Raw genomic sequence first — 24,335 nt, 5'->3', positions numbered from 1 at the left:
GGACTTAGTCATTTTTCCGGCGTTTATCAGACTTTCAGATAGGGGAAATGTCAGTGAGCGTTCCGATTTCAGTTCCAGAGCGATTCGCCCAATGAGTCCTTGATATTTAGTCGTTTTCAGCCAATATTTTGGATTTTTGAAAATTTCACTTTTTTGTGAAAATATCCACTAAATGAGGGAATAATATGTGTGAGGGTACCCCAGGAGAGTTCCAAATGTGTGTGGGTAGAATATACATCCCACGGGGGTAAAATTGAAAAAAGGTGAACAAAAATTTTTTTTGGACTTAGTCGTTTTTCCGGCGTTTATCAGACTTTCAGATAGGGGAAATGTCAGTGAGCATTCCGATTTCAGTTCCAGAGCGATTTGCCCAATGAGTCCTTGATATTTAGTCGTTTTCAGCCAATATTTTGGATTTTTGAAAATTTCACTTTTTTGTGAAAATATCCACTAAATGAGGGAATAATATGTGTGAGGGTACCCCAGGAGAGTTCCAAATGTGTGTGGGTAGAATATACATCCCACGGGGGTAAAACTGAAAAAAGGTGAAACATTTTTTTTTTGGTACTTAGTCATTTTTCTGGCGTTTATCATACTTTCAATTAGGGCAAATGACAGTGAGCGTTCCGATTTCAGTACCAGAGCGATTCGCCCAATGAGTCCTTGATATTTAGTCGTTTTCAGCCAATATTTTGGATTTTTGAAAATTTCACTTTTTTGTGAAAATATCCACTAAATGAGGGAATAATATGTGTGAGGGCACCCCAGGAGAGTTCCAAATGTGTGTGGGTAGAATATATATCCCAAGTGGGTAAAACTGAAAAAAGTTGAAAAAATTTTTTTTTGGACTTAATCATTTTTCCGGCGTTTATCAGACTTTCAGATAAGGGAAATGTCAGTGACCGTTCCGATTTCAGTTCCAGAGCGATTCGCCCAATGAGTCCTTGATATTTAGTCGTTTTCAGCCAATATTTTGGATTTTTGAAAATTTCACTTTTTTGTGAAAATATCCACTAAATGAGGGAATAATATGTGTGAGGGTACCCCAGGAGAGTTCCAAAGTGTGTGGGTAGAATATATATCCCACGTGGGTGAAATTGAAAAAAGTTGAAAAAATTTTTTTTTGGACTTAGTCATTTTTCCGCCGTTTATCAGACTTTCAGATAGGGGAAATGTCAGTGAGCGTTCCGATTTCAGTTCCAGAGCGATTCGCCCTTGATATTTAGTCCTTGATATTTAGTCGTTTTCAGCCAATATTTTGGATTTTTGAAAATTTCACTTTTTTGTGAAAATATCCACTAAATGAGGGAATAATATGTGTGAGGGTACCCCAGGAGAGTTCCAAATGTGTGTGGGTAGAATATACATTCCACGGGGGTAAAATAGAAAAAAGTTGAAAAAAATTTTTTTTTGGACTTAGTCATTTTTCCGGCGTTTATCAGACTTTCAGATAGGGGAAATGTCAGTGAGCGTTCCGATTTCAGTTCCAGAGCGATTCGCCCAATGAGTCCTTGATATTTAGTCGATTTCAGCCAATATTTTGGATTTTTGAAAATTTCACTTTTTTGTGAAAATATCCACTAAATGAGGGAATAATATGTGTGAGGGCACCCCAGGAGAGTTCCAAATGTGTGTGGGTAGAATATATATCCCAAGTGGGTAAAACTGAAAAAAGTTGAAAAAATTTTTTTTTGGACTTAATCATTTTTCCGGCGTTTATCAGACTTTCAGATAAGGGAAATGTCAGTGACCGTTCCGATTTCAGTTCCAGAGCGATTCGCCCAATGAGTCCTTGATATTTAGTCGTTTTCAGCCAAATTTCTGGATTTTTGAAAATGTCACTTTTTTGTGAAAATATCCACTAAATGAGGGAATAATATGTGTGAGGGTACCCCAGGAGACTTCCAAATGTGTGTGGGTAGAATATACATCCCACGGGGGTAAAACTAAAAAAAGGTGAAAAATTTTTTTTTGGTACTTAGTCATTTTTCCGGCGTTTATCATACTTTCAATTAGGGCAAATGACAGTGAGCGTTCCGATTTCAGTACCAGAGCGTTTCGCCCAATGAGTCCTTGATATTTAGTCGTTTTCAGCCAAATTTCTGGATTTTTGAAAATGTCACTTTTTTGTGAAAATATCCACTAAATGAGGGAATAATATGTGTGAGGGTACCCCAGGAGACTTCCAAATGTGTGTGGGTAGAATATACATCCCACGGGGGTAAAATTGAAAAAAGTTGAAAAAATTTTTTTTTGGACTTAGTCATTTTTCCGGCGTTTATCAGACTTTCAGATAAGGGAAATGTCAGTGAGCGTTCCGATTTCAGTACCAGAGCGATTCGCCCAATGAGTCCTTGATATTTAGTCGTTTTCAGCCAATATTTTGGATTTTTGAAAATTTCACTTTTTTGTGAAAATATCCACTAAATGAGGGAATAATATATGTGAGGGTACCCCAGGAGAGTTCCAAATGTGTGTGGGTAGAATATACATCCCACGGGGGTAAAACTGAAAAAAGGTGAAAAACTTTTTTTTGGTACTTAGTCATTTTTCTGGCATTTATCATACTTTCAATTAGGGCAAATGACAGTGAGCGTTCCGATTTCAGTACCAGAGCGATTCGCCCAATGAGTCCTTGATATTTAGTCGTTTTCAGCCAATATTTTTGATTTTTGAAAATTTCACTTTTTTTGTGAAAATATCCATTAAATGAGGGAATAATATGTGTGAGGGTACCCCAGGAGAGTTCCAAATGTGTGTGGGTAGAATATACATCCCACGTGGGTAAAATTGAAAAAAGGTGAAAAAATTTTTTTTTGGGACTTAGTCATTTTTCCGGCGTTTATCAGACTTTCAGATAGGGGAAATGTCAGTGAGCGTTCCGATTTCAGTTCCAGAGCGATTCGCCCTTGATATTTAGTCCTTGATATTTAGTCGTTTTCAGCCAATATTTTGGATTTTTGAAAATTTCACTTTTTTGTGAAAATATCCACTAAATGAGGCAATAATATGTGTGAGGGTACCCCAGGAGAGTTCCAAATATGTGTGGGTAGAATATACATCCCACGGGGGTAAAATTGAAAAAAGTTGAAAAAAATTTTTTTTGGACTAAGTCATTTTTCCGGCGTTTATCAGACTTTCAGATAGGGGAAATGTCAGTGAGCGTTCCAATTTCAGTTCCAGAGCGATTCGCCCAATGAGTCCTTGATATTTAGTCGTTTTCAGCCAATATTTTGGATTTTTGAAAATTTCACTTTTTTGTGAAAATATCCACTAAATGAGGGAATAATATGTGTGAGGGTACCCCAGGAGAGTTCCAAATGTGTGTGGGTAGAATATACATCCCACGGGGGTAAAATTGAAAAAAGTTGAAAAAATTTTTTTTTGGACTTAGTCATTTTTCCGGCGTTTATCAGACTTTCAGATAGGGGAAATGTCAGTGAGCGTTCCGATTTCAGTTCCAGAGCGATTCTCCCAATGAGTCCTTGATATTTAGTCGTTTTCAGCCAATATTTTGGATTTTTGAAAATTTCACTTTTTTGTGAAAATATCCACTAAATGAGGGAATAATATGTGTGAGGGTACCCCAGGAGAGTTCCAAATGTGTGTGGGTAGAATATACATCCCACGGGGGTAAAATTGAAAAAAGGTAAAAAAAAATTTTTTTTGGACTTAGTCGTTTTTCCGGCGTTTATCAGACTTTCAGATAGGGGAAATGTCAGTGAGCATTCCGATTTCAGTTCCAGAGCGATTTGCCCAATGAGTCCTTGATATTTAGTCGATTTCAGCCAATATTTTGGATTTTTGAAAATTTCACTTTTTTGTGAAAATATCCACTAAATGAGGGAATAATATGTGTGAGGGCACCCCAGGAGAGTTCCAAATGTGTGTGGGTAGAATATATATCCCAAGTGGGTAAAACTGAAAAAAGTTGAAAAAATTTTTTTTTGGACTTAGTCATTTTTCCGGCGTATATCAGACTTTCAGATAAGGGAAATGTCAGTGAGCGTTCCGATTTCAGTTCCAGAGCGATTCGCCCAATGAGTCCTTGATATTTAGTCGTTTTCAGCCAAATTTCTGGATTTTTGAAAATGTCACTTTTTTGTGAAAATATCCACTAAATGAGGGAATAATATGTGTGAGGGTACCCCAGGAGAGTTCCAAATGTGTGTGGGTAGAATATACATCCCACGGGGGTAAAACTGAAAAAAGCTGAAAAATTTTTTTTTGGTACTTAGTCATTTTTCTGGCATTTATCATACTTTCAATTAGGGCAAATGACAGTGAGCGTTCCGATTTCAGTACCAGAGCGATTCGCCCAATGAGTCCTTGATATTTAGTCGTTTTCAGCCAATATTTTGGATTTTTGAAAATTTCACTTTTTTGTGAAAACATCCATTAAATGAGGGAATAATATGTGTGAGGGTACCCCAGGAGAGTTCCAAATGTGTGTGGGTAGAATATACATCCCACGGGGGTAAAATTGAAAAAAGTTGAAAAAAATTTTTTTTTGGACTTAGTCATTTTTCCGGCGTTTATCAGACTTTCAGATAGGGGAAATGTCAGTGAGCATTCCGATTTCAGTTCCAGAGCGATTCTCCCAATGAGTCCTAGATATTTAGTCATTTTCAGCCAATTTTATGGATTTTTGAAAATTTCACTTTTTTTGTGAAAATATCCACTAAATTAGGGAATAATATGTGTGAGGGTACCCCAGGAGAGTTCCAAATGTGTGTGGGTAGAATATATATCCCACGTGGGTAAAATTGAAAAAAGGTGAAAAAATTTTTTTTTGGGACTTAGTCATTTTTCCGGCGTTTATCAGACTTTCAGATAGGGGAAATGTCAGTGAGCATTCCGATTTCAGTTCCAGAGCGATTCGCCCTTGATATTTAGTCCTTGATATTTAGTCGTTTTCAGCCAATATTTTGGATTTTTGAAAATTTCACTTTTTTGTGAAAATATCCACTAAATGAGGCAATAATATGTGTGAGGGTACCCCAGGAGAGTTCCAAATATGTGTGGGTAGAATATACATCCCACGGGGGTAAAATTGAAAAAAGTTGAAAAAATTTTTTTTTGGACTAAGTCATTTTTCCGGCGTTTATCAGACTTTCAGATAGGGGAAATGTCAGTGAGCGTTCCGATTTCAGTTCCAGAGCGATTCGCCCAATGAGTCCTTGATATTTAGTCGTTTTCAGCCAATATTTTGGATTTTTGAAAATTTCACTTTTTTGTGAAAATATCCACTAAATGAGGGAATAATATGTGTGAGGGTACCCCAGGAGAGTTCCAAATGTGTGTGGGTAGAATATACATCCCACGGGGGTAAAATTGAAAAAAGGTGAAAAAAAATTTTTTTTTGGACTTAGTCATTTTTCCGGCGTTTATCAGACTTTCAGATAGGGGAAATGTCAGTGAGCGTTCCGATTTCAGTTCCAGAGCGATTCTCCCAATGAGTCCTAGATATTTAGTCATTTTCAGCCAATTTTCTGGATTTTTGAAAATTTCACTTTTTTTGTGAAAATATCCACTAAATTAGGGAATAATATGTGTGAGGGTACCCCAGGAGAGTTCCAAATTTGTGTGGGTAGAATATATTTCCCACGTGGGTAAAATTGAAAAAAGGTGAAAAAATTTTTTTTTGGGACTTAGTCATTTTTCCGGCGTTTATCAGACTTTCAGATAGGGGAAATGTCAGTGAGCGTTCCGATTTCAGTTCCAGAGCGATTCGCCCTTGATATTTAGTCCTTGATATTTAGTCGTTTTCAGCCAATATTTTGGATTTTTGAAAATTTCACTTTTTTGAGAAAATATCCACTAAATGAGGCAATAATATGTGTGAGGGTACCCCAGGAGAGTTCCAAATATGTGTGGGTAGAATATACATCCCACGGGGGTAAAATTGAAAAAAGTTGAAAAAATTTTTTTTTGGACTAAGTCATTTTTCCGACGTTTATCAGACTTTCAGATAGGGGAAATGTCAGTGAGCGTTCCGATTTCAGTTCCAGAGCGATTCGCCCAATGAGTCCTTGATATTTAGTCGTTTTCAGCCAAATTTCTGGATTTTTGAAAATGTCACTTTTTTGTGAAAATATCCACTAAATGAGGGAATAATATGTGTGAGGGTACCCCAGGAGAGTTCCAAATGTGTGTGGGTAGAATATACATCCCACGGTGGTAAAACTGAAAAAAGCTGAAAAATTTTTTTTTGGTACTTAGTCATTTTTCTGGCATTTATCATACTTTCAATTAGGGCAAATGACAGTGAGCGTTCCGATTTCAGTACCAGAGCGATTCGCCCAATGAGTCCTTGATATTTAGTCGTTTTCAGCCAATATTTTGGATTTTTGAAAATTTCACTTTTTTGTGAAAATATCCATTAAATGAGGGAATAATATGTGTGAGGGTACCCCAGGAGAGTTCCAAATGTGTGTGGGTAGAATATACATCCCACGGGGTTAAAATTGAAAAAAGTTGAAAAAAATTTTTTTTTGGACTTAGTCATTTTTCCGGCGTTTATCAGACTTTCAGATAGGGGAAATGTCAGTGAGCGTTCCAATTTCAGTTCCAGAGCGATTCTCCCAATGAGTCCTAGATATTTAGTCATTTTCAGCCAATTTTCTGGATTTTTGAAAATTTCACTTTTTTTGTGAAAATATCCACTAAATTAGGGAATAATATGTGTGAGGGTACCCCAGGAGAGTTCAAAATGTGTGTGGGTAGAATATATATCCCACGTGGGTAAAATTGAAAAAAGGTGAAAAAATTTTTTTTGGGGACTTAGTCATTTTTCCGGCGTTTATCAGACTTTCAGATAGGGGAAATGTCACTGAGCGTTCCGATTTCAGTTCCAGAGCGATTCGCCCTTGATATTTAGTCCTTGATATTTAGTCGTTTTCAGCCAATATTTTGGATTTTTGAAAATTTCACTTTTTTGTGAAAATATCCACTAAATGAGGGAATAATATGTGTGAGGGTACCCCAGGAGAGTTCCAAATGTGTGTGGGTAGAATATACATCCCACGGGGGTAAAATTGAAAAAAGTTGAAAAATTTTTTTTTGGGACTAAGTCATTTTTCCGGCGTTTATCAGACTTTCAGATAGGGGAAATGTCAGTGAGCGTTCCGATTTCAGTTCCAGAGCGATTCGCCCAATGAGTCCTTGATATTTAGTCGTTTTCAGCCAATATTTTGGATTTTTGAAAATTTCACTTTTTTGTGAAAATATCCACTAAATGAGGGAATAATATGTGTGAGGGTACCCCAGGGGAGTTCCAAATGTGTGTGGGTAGAATATACATCCCACGGGGGTAAAATTGAAAAAAGGTGAAAAAAAATTTTTTTTGGACTTAGTCGTTTTTCCGGCGTTTATCAGACTTTCAGATAGGGGAAATGTCAGTGAACATTCCGATTTCAGTTAAAGAGCGATTTGCCCAATGAGTCCTTGATATTTAGTCATTTTCAGCCAATATTTTGGATTTTTGAAAATTTCACTTTTTTGTGAAAATATCCACTAAATGAGGGAATAATATGTGTGAGGGTACCCCAGGAGAGTTCCAAATGTGTGTGGGTAGAATATACATCCCACGGGGGTAAAACTGAAAAAAGGTGAAAAATTTTTTTTTGGTACTTAGTCATTTTTCTGGCATTTATCATACTTTCAATTAGGGCAAATGACAGTGAGCGTTCCGATTTCAGTACCAGAGCGATTCGCCCAATGATTCCTTGATATTTAGTCGTTTTCAGCCAATATTTTGGATTTTTGAAAATTTCACTTTTTTGTGAAAATATCCATTAAATGAGGGAATAATATGTGTGAGGGTACCCCAGGAGAGTTCCAAATGTGTGTGGGTAGAATATACATCCCACGGGGGTAAAATTGAAAAAAGTTGAAAAAAATTTTTTTTTGGACTTAGTCATTTTTCCGGCGTTTATCAGACTTTCAGATAGGGGAAATGTCAGTGAGCATTCCGATTTCAGTTCCAGAGCGATTCGCCCAATGAGTCCTTGATATTTAGTCGTTTTCAGCCAAATTTCTGGATTTTTGAAAATGTCACTTTTTTGTGAAAATATCCACTAAATGAGGGAATAATATGTGTGAGGGTACCCCAGGAGAGTTCCAAATGTGTGTGGGTAGAATATACATCCCACGGGGGTAAAACTGAAAAAAGGTGAAAAATTTTTTTTTGGTACTTAGTCATTTTTCTGGCATTTATCATACTTTCAATTAGGGCAAATGACAGTGAGCGTTCCGATTTCAGTACCAGAGCGATTCGCCCAATGAGTCCTTGATATTTAGTCGTTTTCAGCCAATATTTTGGATTTTTGAAAATTTCACTTTTTTGTGAAAATATCCATTAAATGAGGGAATAATATGTGTGAGGGTACCCCAGGAGAGTTCCAAATGTGTGTGGGTATAATATACATCCCACGGGGGTAAAATTGAAAAAAGTTGAAAAAAAATTTTTTTGGACTTAGTCATTTTTCCGGCGTTTATCAGACTTTCAGATAGGGGAAATGTCAGTGAGCGTTCCAATTTCAGTTCCAGAGCGATTCTCCCATTGAGTTCTAGATATTTAGTCATTTTCAGCCAATTTTCTGGATTTTTGAAAATTTCACTTTTTTTGTGAAAATATCCACTAAATTAGGGAATAATATGTGTGAGGGTACCCCAGGAGAGTTCCAAATGTGTGTGGGTAGAATATATATCCCACGTGGGTAAAATTGAAAAAAGGTGAAAAATTTTTTTTTTGGGACTTAGTCATTTTTCCGGCGTTTATCAGACTTTCAGATAGGGGAAATGTCAGTGAGCGTTCCGATTTCAGTTCCAGAGCAATTCGCCCTTGATATTTAGTCCTTGATATTTAGTCGTTTTCAGCCAATATTTTGGATTTTTGAAAATTTCACTTTTTTGTGAAAATATCCACTAAATGAGGGAATAATATGTGTGAGGGTACCCCAGGAGAGTTCCAAATGTGTGTGGGTAGAATATACATCCCACGAGGGTAAAATTGAAAAAAGGTGAAAAAAAATTTTTTTTGGACTTAGTCGTTTTTCCGGCGTTTATCAGACTTTCAGATAGGGGAAATGTCAGTGAGCATTCCGATTTCAGTTCCAGAGTGATTTGCCCAATGAGTCCTTGATATTTAGTCGATTTCAGCCAATATTTTGGATTTTTGAAAATTTCACTTTTTTGTGAAAATATCCACTAAATGAGGGAATAATATGTGTGAGGGCACCCCAGGAGAGTTCAAAATGTGTGTGGGTAGAATATACATCCCACGGGGGTAAAATTGAAAAAAGTTGAAAAAAATTTTTTTTGGACTTAGTCATTTTTCCGGCGTTTATCAGACTTTCAGATAGGGGAAATGTCAGTGAGCGTTCCAATTTCAGTTCCAGAGCGATTCTCCCAATGAGTCCTAGATATTTAGTCATTTTCAGCCAATTTTCTGTATTTTTGAAAATTTCACTTTTTTTGTGAAAATATCCACTAAATTAGGGAATAATATGTGTGAGGGTACCCCAGGAGAGTTCCAAATGTGTGTGGGTGGAATATATATCCCACGTGGGTAAAATTGAAAAAAGGTGAAAAAATTTTTTTTTGGGACTTAGTCATTTTTCCGGCGTTTATCAGACTTTCAGATAGGGGAAATGTCACTGAGCGTTCCGATTTCAGTTCCAGAGCGATTCACCCTTGATATTTAGTCCTTGATATTTAGTCGTTTTCAGCCAATATTTTGGATTTTTGAAAATTTCACTTTCTTGTGAAAATATCCACTAAATGAGGGAATAATATGTGTGAGGGTACCCCTGGAGAGTTCCAAATGTGTGTGGGTAGAATATACATCCCACGGGGGTAAAATTGAAAAAAGTTGAAAAAATTTTTTTTTGGACTAAGTCATTTTTCCGGCGTTTATCAGACTTTCAGATAGGGGAAATGTCAGTGAGCGTTCCGATTTCAGTTCCAGAGCGATTCGCCCAATGAGTCCTTGATATTTAGTCGTTTTCAGCCAATATTTTGGATTTTTGAAAATTTCACTTTTTTGTGAAAATATCCACTAAATGAGGGAATAATATGTGTGAGGGTACCCCAGGGGAGTTCCAAATGTGTGTGGGTAGAATATACATCCCACGGGGGTAAAATTGAAAAAAGGTGAAAAAAAATTTTTTTTGGACTTAGTCGTTTTTCCGGCGTTTATCAGACTTTCGGATAGGGGAAATGTCAGTGAACATTCCGATTTCAGTTAAAGAGCGATTTGCCCAATGAGTCCTTGATATTTAGTCATTTTCAGCCAATATTTTGGATTTTTGAAAATTTCACTTTTTTGTGAAAATATCCACTAAATGAGGGAATAATATGTGTGAGGGTACCCCAGGAGAGTTCCAAATGTGTGTGGGTAGAATATACATCCCACGGGGGTAAAACTGAAAAAAGGTGAAAAATTTTTTTTTGGTACTTAGTCATTTTTCTGGCATTTATCATACTTTCAATTAGGGCAAATGACAGTGAGCGTTCCGATTTCAGTACCAGAGCGATTCGCCCAATGATTCCTTGATATTTAGTCGTTTTCAGCCAATATTTTGGATTTTTGAAAATTTCACTTTTTTGTGAAAATATCCATTAAATGAGGGAATAATATGTGTGAGGGTACCCCAGGAGAGTTCCAAATGTGTGTGGGTAGAATATACATCCCACGGGGGTAAAATTGAAAAAAGTTGAAAAAAATTTTTTTTTGGACTTAGTCATTTTTCCGGCGTTTATCAGACTTTCAGATAGGGGAAATGTCAGTGAGCATTCCGATTTCAGTTCCAGAGCGATTCGCCCAATGAGTCCTTGATATTTAGTCGTTTTCAGCCAAATTTCTGGATTTTTGAAAATGTCACTTTTTTGTGAAAATATCCACTAAATGAGGGAATAATATGTGTGAGGGTACCCCAGGAGAGTTCCAAATGTGTGTGGGTAGAATATACATCCCACGGGGGTAAAACTGAAAAAAGGTGAAAAATTTTTTTTTGGTACTTAGTCATTTTTCTGGCATTTATCATACTTTCAATTAGGGCAAATGACAGTGAGCGTTCCAATTTCAGTTCCAGAGCGATTCTCCCATTGAGTTCTAGATATTTAGTCATTTTCAGCCAATTTTCTGGATTTTTACAAATTTCACTTTTTTTGTGAAAATATCCACTAAATTAGGGAATAATATGTGTGAGGGTACCCCAGGAGAGTTCCAAATGTGTGTGGGTAGAATATATATCCCACGTGGGTAAAATTGAAAAAAGGTGAAAAATTTTTTTTTTGGGACTTAGTCATTTTTCCGGCGTTTATCAGACTTTCAGATAGGGGAAATGTCAGTGAGCGTTCCGATTTCAGTTCCAGAGCAATTCGCCCTTGATATTTAGTCCTTGATATTTAGTCGTTTTCAGCCAATATTTTGGATTTTTGAAAATTTCACTTTTTTGTGAAAATATCCACTAAATGAGGGAATAATATGTGTGAGGGTACCCCAGGAGAGTTCCAAATGTGTGTGGGTAGAATATACATCCCACGAGGGTAAAATTGAAAAAAGGTGAAAAAAAATTTTTTTTGGACTTAGTCGTTTTTCCGGCGTTTATCAGACTTTCAGATAGGGGAAATGTCAGTGAGCATTCCGATTTCAGTTCCAGAGTGATTTGCCCAATGAGTCCTTGATATTTAGTCGATTTCAGCCAATATTTTGGATTTTTGAAAATTTCACTTTTTTGTGAAAATATCCACTAAATGAGGGAATAATATGTGTGAGGGCACCCCAGGAGAGTTCAAAATGTGTGTGGGTAGAATATACATCCCACGGGGGTAAAATTGAAAAAAGTTGAAAAAAATTTTTTTTGGACTTAGTCATTTTTCCGGCGTTTATCAGACTTTCAGATAGGGGAAATGTCAGTGAGCGTTCCAATTTCAGTTCCAGAGCGATTCTCCCAATGAGTCCTAGATATTTAGTCATTTTCAGCCAATTTTCTGTATTTTTGAAAATTTCACTTTTTTTGTGAAAATATCCACTAAATTAGGGAATAATATGTGTGAGGGTACCCCAGGAGAGTTCCAAATGTGTGTGGGTGGAATATATATCCCACGTGGGTAAAATTGAAAAAAGGTGAAAAAATTTTTTTTTGGGACTTAGTCATTTTTCCGGCGTTTATCAGACTTTCAGATAGGGGAAATGTCACTGAGCGTTCCGATTTCAGTTCCAGAGCGATTCACCCTTGATATTTAGTCCTTGATATTTAGTCGTTTTCAGCCAATATTTTGGATTTTTGAAAATTTCACTTTCTTGTGAAAATATCCACTAAATGAGGGAATAATATGTGTGAGGGTACCCCTGGAGAGTTCCAAATGTGTGTGGGTAGAATATACATCCCACGGGGGTAAAATTGAAAAAAGTTGAAAAAATTTTTTTTTGGACTAAGTCATTTTTCCGGCGTTTATCAGACTTTCAGATAGGGGAAATGTCAGTGAGCGTTCCGATTTCAGTTCCAGAGCGATTCGCCCAATGAGTCCTTGATATTTAGTCGTTTTCAGCCAATATTTTGGATTTTTGAAAATTTCACTTTTTTGTGAAAATATCCACTAAATGAGGGAATAATATGTGTGAGGGTACCCCAGGAGAGTTCCAAATGTGTGTGGGTAGAATATACATCCCACGGGGGTAAAATTGAAAAAAGGTGAAAAAAATTTTTTTTTGGACTTAGTCGTTTTTCCGGCGTTTATCAGACTTTCAGATAGGGGAAATGTCAGTGAGCATTCCGATTTCAGTTCCAGAGCGATTTGCCCAATGAGTCCTTGATATTTAGTCGTTTTCAGCCAATATTTTGGATTTTTGAAAATTTCACTTTTTTGTGAAAATATCCACTAAATGAGGGAATAATATGTGTGAGGGTACCCCAGGAGAGTTCCAAATGTGTGTGGGTAGAATATACATCCCACGGGGGTAAAACTGAAAAAAGGTGAAAAATTTTTTTTTGGTACTTAGTCATTTTTCTGGCATTTATCATACTTTCAATTAGGGCAAATGACAGTGAGCGTTCCGATTTCAGTACCAGAGCGATTCGCCCAATGAGTCCTTGATATTTAGTCGTTTTCAGCCAATATTTTGGATTTTTGAAAATTTCACTTTTTTGTGAAAATATCCACTAAATGAGGGAATAATATGTGTGAGGGTACCCCAGGAGAGTTCCAAATGTGTGTGGGTAGAATATACATCCCACGGGGGTAAAATTGAAAAAAGGTGAAAAAAAATTTTTTTTGGACTTAGTCGTTTTTCCGGCGTTTATCAGACTTTCAGATAGGGGAAATGTCAGTGAGCATTCCGATTTCAGTTCCAGAGCGATTTGCCCAATGAGTCCTTGATATTTAGTCGTTTTCAGCCAATATTTTGGATTTTTGAAAATTTCACTTTTTTGTGAAAATATCCACTAAATGAGGGAATAATATGTGTGAGGGTACCCCAGGAGAGTTCCAAATGTGTGTGGGTAGAATATACATCCCACGGGGGTAAAACTGAAAAAAGGTGAAAAATTTTTTTTTGGTACTTAGTCATTTTTCTGGCATTTATCATACTTTCAATTAGGGCAAATGACAGTGAGCGTTCCGATTTCAGTACCAGAGCGATTCGCCCAATGAGTCCTTGATATTTAGTCGTTTTCAGCCAATATTTTGGATTTTTGAAAATTTCACTTTTTTGTGAAAATATCCACTAAATGAGGGAATAATATGTGTGAGGGTACCCCAGGAGAGTTCCAAATGTGTGTGGGTAGAATATACATTCCACGGGGGTAAAATAGAAAAAAGTTGAAAAAAATTTTTTTTTGGACTTAGTCATTTTTCCGGCGTTTATCAGACTTTCAGATAGGGGAAATGTCAGTGAGCGTTCCGATTTCAGTTCCAGAGCGATTCGCCCAATGAGTCCTTGATATTTAGTCGATTTCAGCCAATATTTTGGATTTTTGAAAATTTCACTTTTTTGTCAAAATATCCACTAAATGAGGGAATAATATGTGTGAGGGCACCCCAGGAGAGTTCCAAATGTGTGTGGGTAGAATATATATCCCAAGTGGGTAAAACTGAAAAAAGCTGAAAACATTTTTTTTGGGACTTAGTCATTTTTCCGGCGTTTATCAGACTTTCAGATAGGGGAAATGTCAGTGAGCGTTCCGATTTCAGTTCCAGAGAGATTCTCCCAATGAGTCCTTGATATTTAGTCTATTTCAGCCAATTTTCTGGATTTTTGAAAATTTCACTTTTTTTGTGAAAATATCCACTAAATTAGGGAATAATATGTGTGAGGGTACCCCAGGAGAGTTCCAAATGTGTGTGAGTAGAATACACATCCCACGGGGGTAAAATTGAAAAAAGTTGAAAAAAAATTTCTTTTGGACTTAGTCATTTTTCTGCTGTTTATCAGACTTTCAGATAGGGGAAATGTCAGTGAGCGTTACGATTTCAGTTCCAGAGCGATTCGCCAATGAGTCCTTGATATTTAGTCGTTTTCAGCCAATTTTCTGGATTTTTGAAAATTTCACTTTTTTGTGAAAATATCCACTAAATGAGGGAATAATATGTGTGAGGGTACCCCAGGAGAGTTCCAAATGTGTCTGGGTAGAATATACATCCCACGGGGGTAAAATTGAAAAAAGTTTAAAAAATTTTTTTGTTTCACTTAGTCATTTTTCCAGCGTTTATCAGACTTTCAGATAAGGGAAATGTCAGTGAGCGTTCACATTTCAGTTCCACAGCGATTCGCCCAATGAGTCCTTGATATTTAGTCGTTTTCAGCCAATTTTCTGGATTTTTGAAAGTTTCACTTTTTTGTGAAAATATCCACTAAATGAGGGAATAATATGTGTGAGGGTACCCCAGGAGAGGTCCAAATGTGTGTGGGTAGAATATATATCCCACGGGGGTAAAACTGAAAAAAGTTGAAAAAAATTTTTTTTGGACTTGGTCATTTTTCCGGCGTTTATCAGACTTTCAGATAGGGGAAATGTCAGTGAGCGTTCCGATATCAGTTCCAGAGCGATTCTCCCAATGAGTCCTTGATATTTAGTCGTTTTCAGACAATTCTCTGGATTTTTGAAAATTTCACTTTTTTTGTGAAAATATCCACTAAATTAGGGAATAATATGTGTGAGGGTATTCCATGAGAGTTCCAAATGTGTGTGGGTAGAATATATATCCCACGGGGGTAAAATTGAAAACAGTTGAAAAAAAATTTTTTTTGGACTTAGTCATTTTTCCAGCGTTTATCAGACTTTCAGATAAGGGAAATGTCAGTGAGCGTTCAGATTTCAGTTCCACAGCGATTCGCCCAATGAGTCCTTGATATTTAGTCGTTTTCAGCCAATTTTGTGGATTTTTGAAAATTTCACTTTTTTGTGAAAATATCCACTAAATGAGGGAATAATATGTGTGAGGGTACCCCAGGAGATTTCCAAATGTGTGTGGGTAGAATATATATCCCACGGGGGTAAAATTGAAAAAAGTTGTTAAAAATTTTTTTTTGACTTACTCATTTTTCCGGCGTTTATCAGACTTTCAGATAAGGGAAATATCAGTGAGCATTCAGATTTCAGTTCCAGAGCGATTCGCCCAATGAGTCCTTGATATTTAGTCGTTTTCAGCCAATATTTTGGATTTTTGAAAATTTCACTTTTTTGTGAAAATATCCACTAAATGAGGTAATAATATGTGTGAGGGTACCCCAGGAGAGTTCCAAATGTGTGTGGGTAGAATATACATCCCACGGGGGTAAAATTGAAAAAAGTTGAAAAAATTTTTTTTGGACTTAGTCATTTTTCCGGCGTTTATCAGACTTTCATATAAGGTAAATTTCAGTGAGCATTCAGATTTCAGTTCCAGAGCGATTCGCCCAATGAGTCCTTGATATTTAGACGTTTTAAGCCAATTTTGTGGATTTTTGAAAATTTTTCTTTTTTGTGAAAATATCCACTAAATGAGGGAATAATATCTGTGAGGGTACCCCAGGAGAGTTCCAAATGTGTGTGAGCAGAATATACATCCCACGGGGGTAAAATTGAAAAAAGATGAAAAAAAATTTTTTTTGGACTTAGTCATTTTTCCGCCGTTTATCAGACTTTCAGATAGGGGAAATGTCAGTGAGCATTCCGATTTCAGTTCCAGAGCGGTTCTCCCAATGAGTCCTTGATATTTAGTCGTTTTCAGCCAATATTTTGGATTTTTGAAAATTTCACTTTTTTGTGAAAATATCCACTAAATGAGGTAATAATATGTGTGAGGGTATCCCAGGAGAGTTCCAAATGTGTGTGGGTAGAATATACATCCCACGGGGGTAAAATTGAAAAAAGTTGAAAAAATTTTTTTTGGACTTAGTCATTTTTCCGGCGTTTATCAGACTTTCAGATAAGGTAAATTTCAGTGAGCATTCAGATTTCAGTTCCAGAGCGATTCGCCCAATGAGTCCTTGATATTTAGACGTTTTAAGCCAATTTTCTGGATTTTTGAAAATTTTTCTTTTTTGTGAAAATATCCACTAAATGAGGGAATAATATCTGTGAGGGTACCCCAGGAGAGTTCCAAATGTGTGTGAGTAGAATATACATCCCACGGGGGTAAAATTGAAAAAAGTTAAAAAAATTATTTTTTTTGACTTAGTCATTTTTCCAGCGTTTATCAGACTTTCAGATAAGGGAAATGTCAGTGAGCGTTCAGATTTCAGTTCCACAGCGATTCGCCCAATGAGTCCTTGATATTTAGTCGTTTTCAGCCAATTTTATGGATTTTTGAAAATTTCACTTTCTTGTGAAAATATCCACTAAATGAGGGAATAATATGTGTGAGGGTACCCCAGGAGAGTTCCAAATGTGTGTGGGTAGAATATACATCCCACGGGGGTAAAATTGAAAAAAGTTGAAACATTTTTTTTTTGGACTTAGCCATTTTTCCGCCGTTTATCAGACTTTCAGATAGGGCAAATGTCAGTGAGTGTTCCGATTTCAGTTCCAGAGCGATTGGCCCAATGAGTCCTTGATATGTAGTCGTTTTCAGCCAATATATTGGATTTTTGAAAATTTCACTTTTTTGTGAAAATATCCACTTAATGAGGGAATAATATGTGTGAGGGTACCCCAGGAGAGTTCCAAATGTGTCTGGGTAGAATATATATCCCACGGGGGTAAAATTGAAAAAAGTTTAAAAAAATTTTTTTTTTGGACTGTCATTTTTCCAGCGTTTATCAGACTTTCAGATAGGGCAAATGTCAGTGATCGTTCCGATTTCAGTTCCAGAGCGATTCGCCCAATGAGTCTTTGATATTTAGTCGTTTTCAGCCAATATTTTGGATTTTTGAAAATGTCACTTTTTTGTGAAAATATCCACTAAATGAGGAAATAATATGTGTGAGGGAACCCCAGGAGTATTCCAAATGTGCGTGGGTAGAATATATATCCCACGGGGGTAAAATTGAAAAAAGTTGAAACATTTTTTTTTTTGGACTTAGCCATTTTTCCGCCGTTTATCAGACTTTCAGATAGGGCAAATGTCAGTGAGCGTTCCGATTTCAGTTCCAGAGCGATTCGCCCAATGAGTCCTTGATAGTTAGTCGTTTTCAGCCAATATTTTGGATTTTTGAAAATTTCACTTTTTTGTGAAAATATCCACTAAATGAGGGAATAATATGTGTGAGGGTACCCCAGGAGTGTTCCAAATGTGCGTCGGTAGAATATATATCCCATGGGGGTAAAATTGAAAAAAGTTGAAAAATTTTTTTTTTTGGACTTATTCATCTTTCCGTCGTTTATCAGACTTTCAGATAGGGCAAATGTCAGTGAGCGTTCCGATTTCAGTTCCAGAGCGATTCGCCCAATGAGTCTTTGATATTTAGTCGTTTTCAGCCAATTTTCTGGATTTTTGAAAAGTTCACTTTTTGGTGAAAATATCCACTAAATGAGGGAATAATATGTGTGAGGATACCCCAGGAGAGTTCCAAATGTGTGTGGGTAAATATATATCCCACGGGGGTAAAATTGAAAAAGTTGAAACATTTTTTTTTTGGACTTAGCCATTTTTCCGCCGTTTATCAGACTTTCAGATAGGGCAAATGTCAGTGAGCGTTCCGATTTCAGTTCCAGAGCGATTCGCCCAATGAGTCCTTGATATGTAGTCGTTTTCAGCCAATATATTGGATTTTTGAAAATTTCACTTTTTTGTGAAAATATCCACTAAATGAGGGAATAATATGTGTGAGGGTACCCCAGGAGAGTTCCAAATGTCTGTGGGTAGAATATATATCCCACGGGGGTAAAATTGAAAAAAGTTGAAACATTTTTTTTTTGGACTTAGCCATTTTTCCGCCGTTTATCAGACTTTCAGATAGGGCAAATGTCAGTGAGCGTTCCGATTTCAGTTCCAGAGCGATTCGCCCAATGAGTCCTTGATATGTAGTCGTTTTCAGCCAATATATTGGATTTTTGAAAATTTCACTTTTTTGTGAAAATATCCACTTAATGAGGGAATAATATGTGTGAGGGTACCCCAGGAGTGTTCCAAATGTGCGTGGGTAGAATATATATCCCACGGGGGTAAAATTGAAAAAAGTTGAAAAATTTTTTTTTTTGGACTTAGTCATCTTTCCGGCGTTTATCAGACTTTCAGATAGGGCAAATGTCAGTGAGCGTTTCGATTTCAGTTCCAGAGTGATTCGCCCAATGAGCCCTTGATATTTATTCGTTTTCAGCCAATTTTCTGGATTTTTGAAAATTTCACTTTTTTGTGAAAATATCCACTTAATGAGGGAATAATATGTGTGAGGGTACCCCAGGAGTGTTCCAAATGTGCGTGGGTAGAATATATATCCCACGGGGGTAAAATTGAAAAAAGTTGAAAAATTTTTTTTTTTGGACTTAGTCATTTTTCCGGCGTTTATCAGACTTTCAGATAGGGCAAATGTCAGTGAGCGTTCCGATTTCAGTTCCAGAGCGATTCGCCCAATGAGTCCTTGATATGTAGTCGTTTTCAGCCAATTTTCTGGATTTTTGAAAATTTCACTTTTTTGTGAAAATATCCACTAAATGAGGGAATAATATGTGTGAGGGTACCCCAGAAGAGTTCCAAATGTGTGTGGGTAGAATATATATCACACGGGGGTAAAATTGAAAAAAGTTGAAACATTTTTTTTTTTTGGACTTAGCCATTTTTCCGGCGTTTATCAGACTTTCAGATAGGGCAAATGTCAGTGAGCGTTCCGATTTCAGTTCCAGAGCGATTCGCTCAATGAGTACTTGATATTTAGTCGTTTTCAGCCATTTTTCTGGATTTTTGAAAATTTCACTTTTTTGTGAATATATCCACTAAATGAGTGAATAATATGTGTGAGGGTACCCCAGGAGAGTTCCAAATGTGTGTGGGTAGACTATATATCCCACGGGGGTAAAATTGAAAAAAGTTGAAACATTTTTTTTTTTGGACTTAGCCATTTTTCCGCCGTTTATCAAACTTTCAGATAGGGCAAATGTCAGTGAGCGTTCAAATTTCAGTTCCAGAGCGATTCGCCCAATGAGTCTTTGATATTTAGTCGTTTTCAGCCAATATTTAGGATTTTTGAAAATTTCACTTTTTTGTGAAAATATCCACTAAATGAGGGAATAATATGTGTGAGGGTACCCCAGGAGAGTTCCAAATGTGTCTGGGTAGAATATATATCCCACGGGGGTAAAATTGAAAAAAGTTTAAAAAAATTTTTTTTTTGGACTTAGTCATTTTTCCAGCGTTTAACAGACTTTCAGATAGGGCAAATGTCAGTGAGCGTTCCGATTTCAGTTCCAGAGCGATTCGCCCAATGAGTCTTTGATATTTAGTCGTTTTCAGCCAATTTTCTGGATTTTTGAAAATTTCACTTTTTTGTGAAAATATCCACTAAATGAGGGAATAATATGTGTGAGGGTACCCCAGGAGAGTTCCAAATGTCTGTGGGTAGAATATATATCCCACGGGGGTAAAATTGAAAAAAGTTGAAACATTTTTTTTTTGGACTTAGCCATTTTTCCACCGTTTATCAGACTTTCAGATAGGGCAAATGTCAGTGAGCATTCCGATTTCAGTTCCAGAGCGATTCGCCCAATGAGTCCTTGATATTTAGTCGTTTTCAGCCAATATTTTGGATTTTTGAAAATTTCACTTTTTTGTGAAAATATCCACTTAATGAGGGAATAATATGTGTGAGGGTACCCCAGGAGTGTTCCAAATGTGCATGCGTAGAATATATATCCCAAGGGGGTAAAATTGAAAAAAGTTGAAAAATTTTTTTTTTTGGACTTGGTCATCTTTCCGGCGTTTATCAGACTTTCAGATAGGGCAAATGTCAGTGAGCGTTCCGATTTCAGTTCCAGAGTGATTCGCCCAATGAGCCCTTGATATTTATTCGTTTTCAGCCAATTTTCTGGATTTTTGAAAATTTCACTTTTTTGTGAAAATATCCACTAAATGAGGGAATAATATGTGTGAGGGTACCCCAGGAGAGTTCCAAATGTGTGTGGGTAGAATATATATCCCACGGGGGTAAAATTGAAAAAAGTTGAAACATTTTTTTTTTGGACTTAGCCATTTTTCCACCGTTTATCAGACTTTCAGATAGGGCAAATGTCAGTGAGCATTCCGATTTCAGTTCCAGAGCGATTCGCCCAATGAGTCCTTGATATTTAGTCGTTTTCAGCCAATATTTTGGATTTTTGAAAATTTCACTTTTTTGTGAAAATATCCACTTAATGAGGGAATAATATGTGTGAGGGTACCCCAGGAGTGTTCCAAATGTGCATGCGTAGAATATATATCCCAAGGGGGTAAAATTTAAAAAAGTTGAAACATTTTTTTTTTTGGACTTAGCCATTTTTCCGCCGTTTATCAGACTTTCAGATAGGGCAAATGTCAGTGAGCGTTCTGATTTCAGTTCCAGAGCGATTCGCCCAATGAGTCCTTGATATGTAGTCGTTTTCAGCCAATATATTGGATTTTTGAAAATTTCACTTTTTTGTGAAAATATCCACTAAATGAGGGAATAATATGTGTGAGGGTACCCCAGGAGAGTTCCAAATGTGTCTGGGTAGAATATATATCCCACGGGGGTAAAATTGAAAAAAGTTTAAAAAAATTTATTTTTTGGACTTAGTCATTTTTCCAGCGTTTATCAGACTTTCAGATAGGGCAAATGTCAGTGAGCGTTCCGATTTCAGTTCCAGAGCGATTCGCCCAATGAGTCCTTGATATGTAGTCGTTTTCAGCCAATATATTGGATTTTTGAAAATTTCACTTTTTTGTGAAAATATCCACTAAATGAGGGAATAATATGTGTGAGGGTACCCCAGGAGAGATCCAAATGTCTGTGGGTAGAACATATATCCCACGGGGGTAAAATTGAAAAAAGTTGAAAAAAATTTTTTTTTGGACTTAGTCATCTTTCCGGCGTTTATCAGACTTTCAGATAGGGCAAATGTCAGTGAGTGCTCCGATTTCAGTTCCAGAGCGATTCGCCCAATTAGTCCTTGATATTTATTCGTTTTCAGCCAATTTTCGAAAATTTCACTTTTTTGTGAAAATATCCACTAAATGAGGGAAAAATATGTGTGAGGGTACCCCAGGAGAGTTCCAAATGTGTGTGGGTAGAATATATATCCCACGGGGGTAAAATTGAAAAAAGTTGAAAAATTTTTTTTTTGGGATTTAGCCATTTTTCCGGCGTTTATCAGACTTTCAGATAGGGCAAATGTCAGTGAGCGTTCCGATTTCAGTTCCAGAGCGATTCGCCCAATGAGTCCTTGATATTTAGTCGTTTTCAGCTAATTTTCTGGATTTTGGAAAAATTCACTTTTTTGTGAAAATATCCACTAAATGAGGGAATAATATGTGTGAGGGTACCCCAGGAGAGTTCCAAATGTGTGTGGGTAAAATATATATCCCACGGGGGTAAAATTGAAAAAAGTTGAAAAAATTTTTTTTGGGATTTAGCCATTTTTCCGGCGTTTATCAGACTTTCAGATAGGGCAAATGTCAGTGAGCGTTCTGATTTCAGTTCCAGAGCGATTCACCCAATGAGTCCTTGATATGTAGTCGTTTTCAGCCAATTTTCTGGATTTTTGAAAATTTCACTTTTTTGTGAAAATATCCACTAAATGAGGGAATAGTATGTGTGAGGGTACCCCAGGAGAGTTCCAAATGTGTGTGGGTAGAATATATATCCTACGGGGGTAAAATTGAAAAAAGTTGAAAAATTTTTTTTTTGGACTTGGTCATTTTTCCGGCGTTTATCAGACTTTCAGATAGGGCAAATGTCAGTGAGCGTTCCAATTTCAGGTCCAGAGCGATTCGCACAATGAGTCCTTGATATTTAGTCGTTTTCAGCCAATATTTTGGATTTTTGAAAATTTCACTTTTTTGTGAAAATATCCACTAAATGAGGGAATAGTATGTGTGAGGGTACCCCAGGAGAGTTCCAAATGTGTGTGGGTAGAATATATATCCTACGGGGGTAAAATTGAAAAAAGTTGAAAAATTTTTTTTTTGGACTTGGTCATTTTTCCGGCGTTTATCAGACTTTCAGATAGGGCAAATGTCAGTGAGCGTTCCGATTTCAGTTCCAGAGCGATTCGCCCAATGAGTCCTTGATATGTAGTCGTTTTCAGCCAATATATTGGATTTTTGAAAATTTCACTTTTTTGTGAAAATATCCACTAAATGAGGGAATAATATGTGTGAGGGTACCCCAGGAGAGTTCCAAATGTGTGTGAGTAGAATATATATCCCACGGGGGTAAAATTGAAAAAATGTGAAAAGAAATTTTTTTTGGACTTAGCCATTTTTCCGGCGTTTATCAGACTTTCAGATAGGGCAAATGTCAGTGAGCGTTCCGATTTCAGTTCCAGAGTGATTCGCCCAATGAGCCCTTGATATTTATTCGTTTTCAGCCAATTTTCTGGATTTTTGAAAATTTCACTTTTTTGTGAAAATATCCACTAAATGAGGGAATAATATGTGTGAGGGTACCCCAGGAGTGTTCCAAAGGTGCGTGGGTAGAATATATATCCCACGGGGGTAAAATTGAAAAAAGTTGAAAAATTTTTTTTTTTGGACTTAGTCATTTTTCCAGCGTTTATCAGACTTTCAGATAGGGCAAATGTCAGTGAGCGTTTCGATTTCAGTTCCAGAGCGATTCCCCCAATGAGACCTTGATATGTAGACGTTTTCAGCCAATATTTTGGATTTTTGAAAATTTCACTTTTTTGTGAAAATATCCACTAAATGAGGGAATAATATGTGTGAAGGTACCCCAGGAGTGTTCCAAATGTGTGTGGGTAGAATATATATCCCACGGGGGTAAAATTGAAAAAAGTTGAAACATTTTTTTTTTTGAACTTAGTCATTTTTCCGGCGTTTATCATACTTTCAGATAGGGCAAATGTCAGTCAGAGCTCCGATTTCAGTTCCAGAGTGATTCGCCCAATGGGTCCTTGATATTTATTCGTTTTCAGCCAATTTTCGAAAATTTCACTTTTTTGTGAAAATATCCACTAAATGAGGGAATAATATGTGTGATGGTACCCCAGGAGAGTTTCAAATGTGTGTGGGTAGAATATATATCCCACGGGGGTAAAATTGAAAAAAGTTAAAAAAATTTTTTTTTTCGACTTAGAGATTTTTCCGGCGTTTATCAGACTTTCAGATAGGGCAAATGTCAGTGAGCGTTCCGATTTCAGTTCGAGAGCGATTCGCCCAATGAGTCCTTGATATTTAGTCATTTTCAGCCAATTTTCTGGATTTTTGAAAAATTCACTTTTTTTGTGAAAATATCCACTAAATGAGGGAATAATTTGTGTGAGGGTACCCCAGGAGAGTTCCCAATGTGTGTGGGTAAAATATATATCCCATGGGGGTAAAATTGTAAAAAGTTGAAAATAAATTTTTTTTGGACTTAGCCATTTTTCCGCCGTTTATCAGACTTTCAGATAGGGCAAATGTCAGTGAGCGTTCTGATTTCAGTTCCAGAGCGATTCGCCCAATGAGTCCTTGATATGTAGTCGTTTTCAGCCAATATATTGGATTTTTGAAAATTTCACTTTTTTGTAAAAATATCCACTAAATGAGGGAATAATATGTGTGAGGGTACCCCAGGAGAGTTCCAAATGTGTCTGGGTAGAATATATATCCCACGGGGGTAAAATTGAAAAAAGTTGAAAATTTTTTTTTTTTTGGACTTAGTCATTTTTCCGGCGTTTATCAGACTTTCAGATGGGGCAAATGTCAATGAGCGCTCCGATTTCAGTTCCAGAGCGATT

The sequence above is a fragment of the Phyllobates terribilis genome, unplaced genomic scaffold, assembly GCF_046119375.1.
Source record: "Phyllobates terribilis strain yellow unplaced genomic scaffold, ASM4611937v1 Scaffold_9__5_contigs__length_417890890, whole genome shotgun sequence".
NCBI lineage: Eukaryota > Metazoa > Chordata > Amphibia > Anura > Dendrobatidae > Phyllobates > Phyllobates terribilis.
This window is presented reverse-complemented; position numbering follows the sequence as displayed.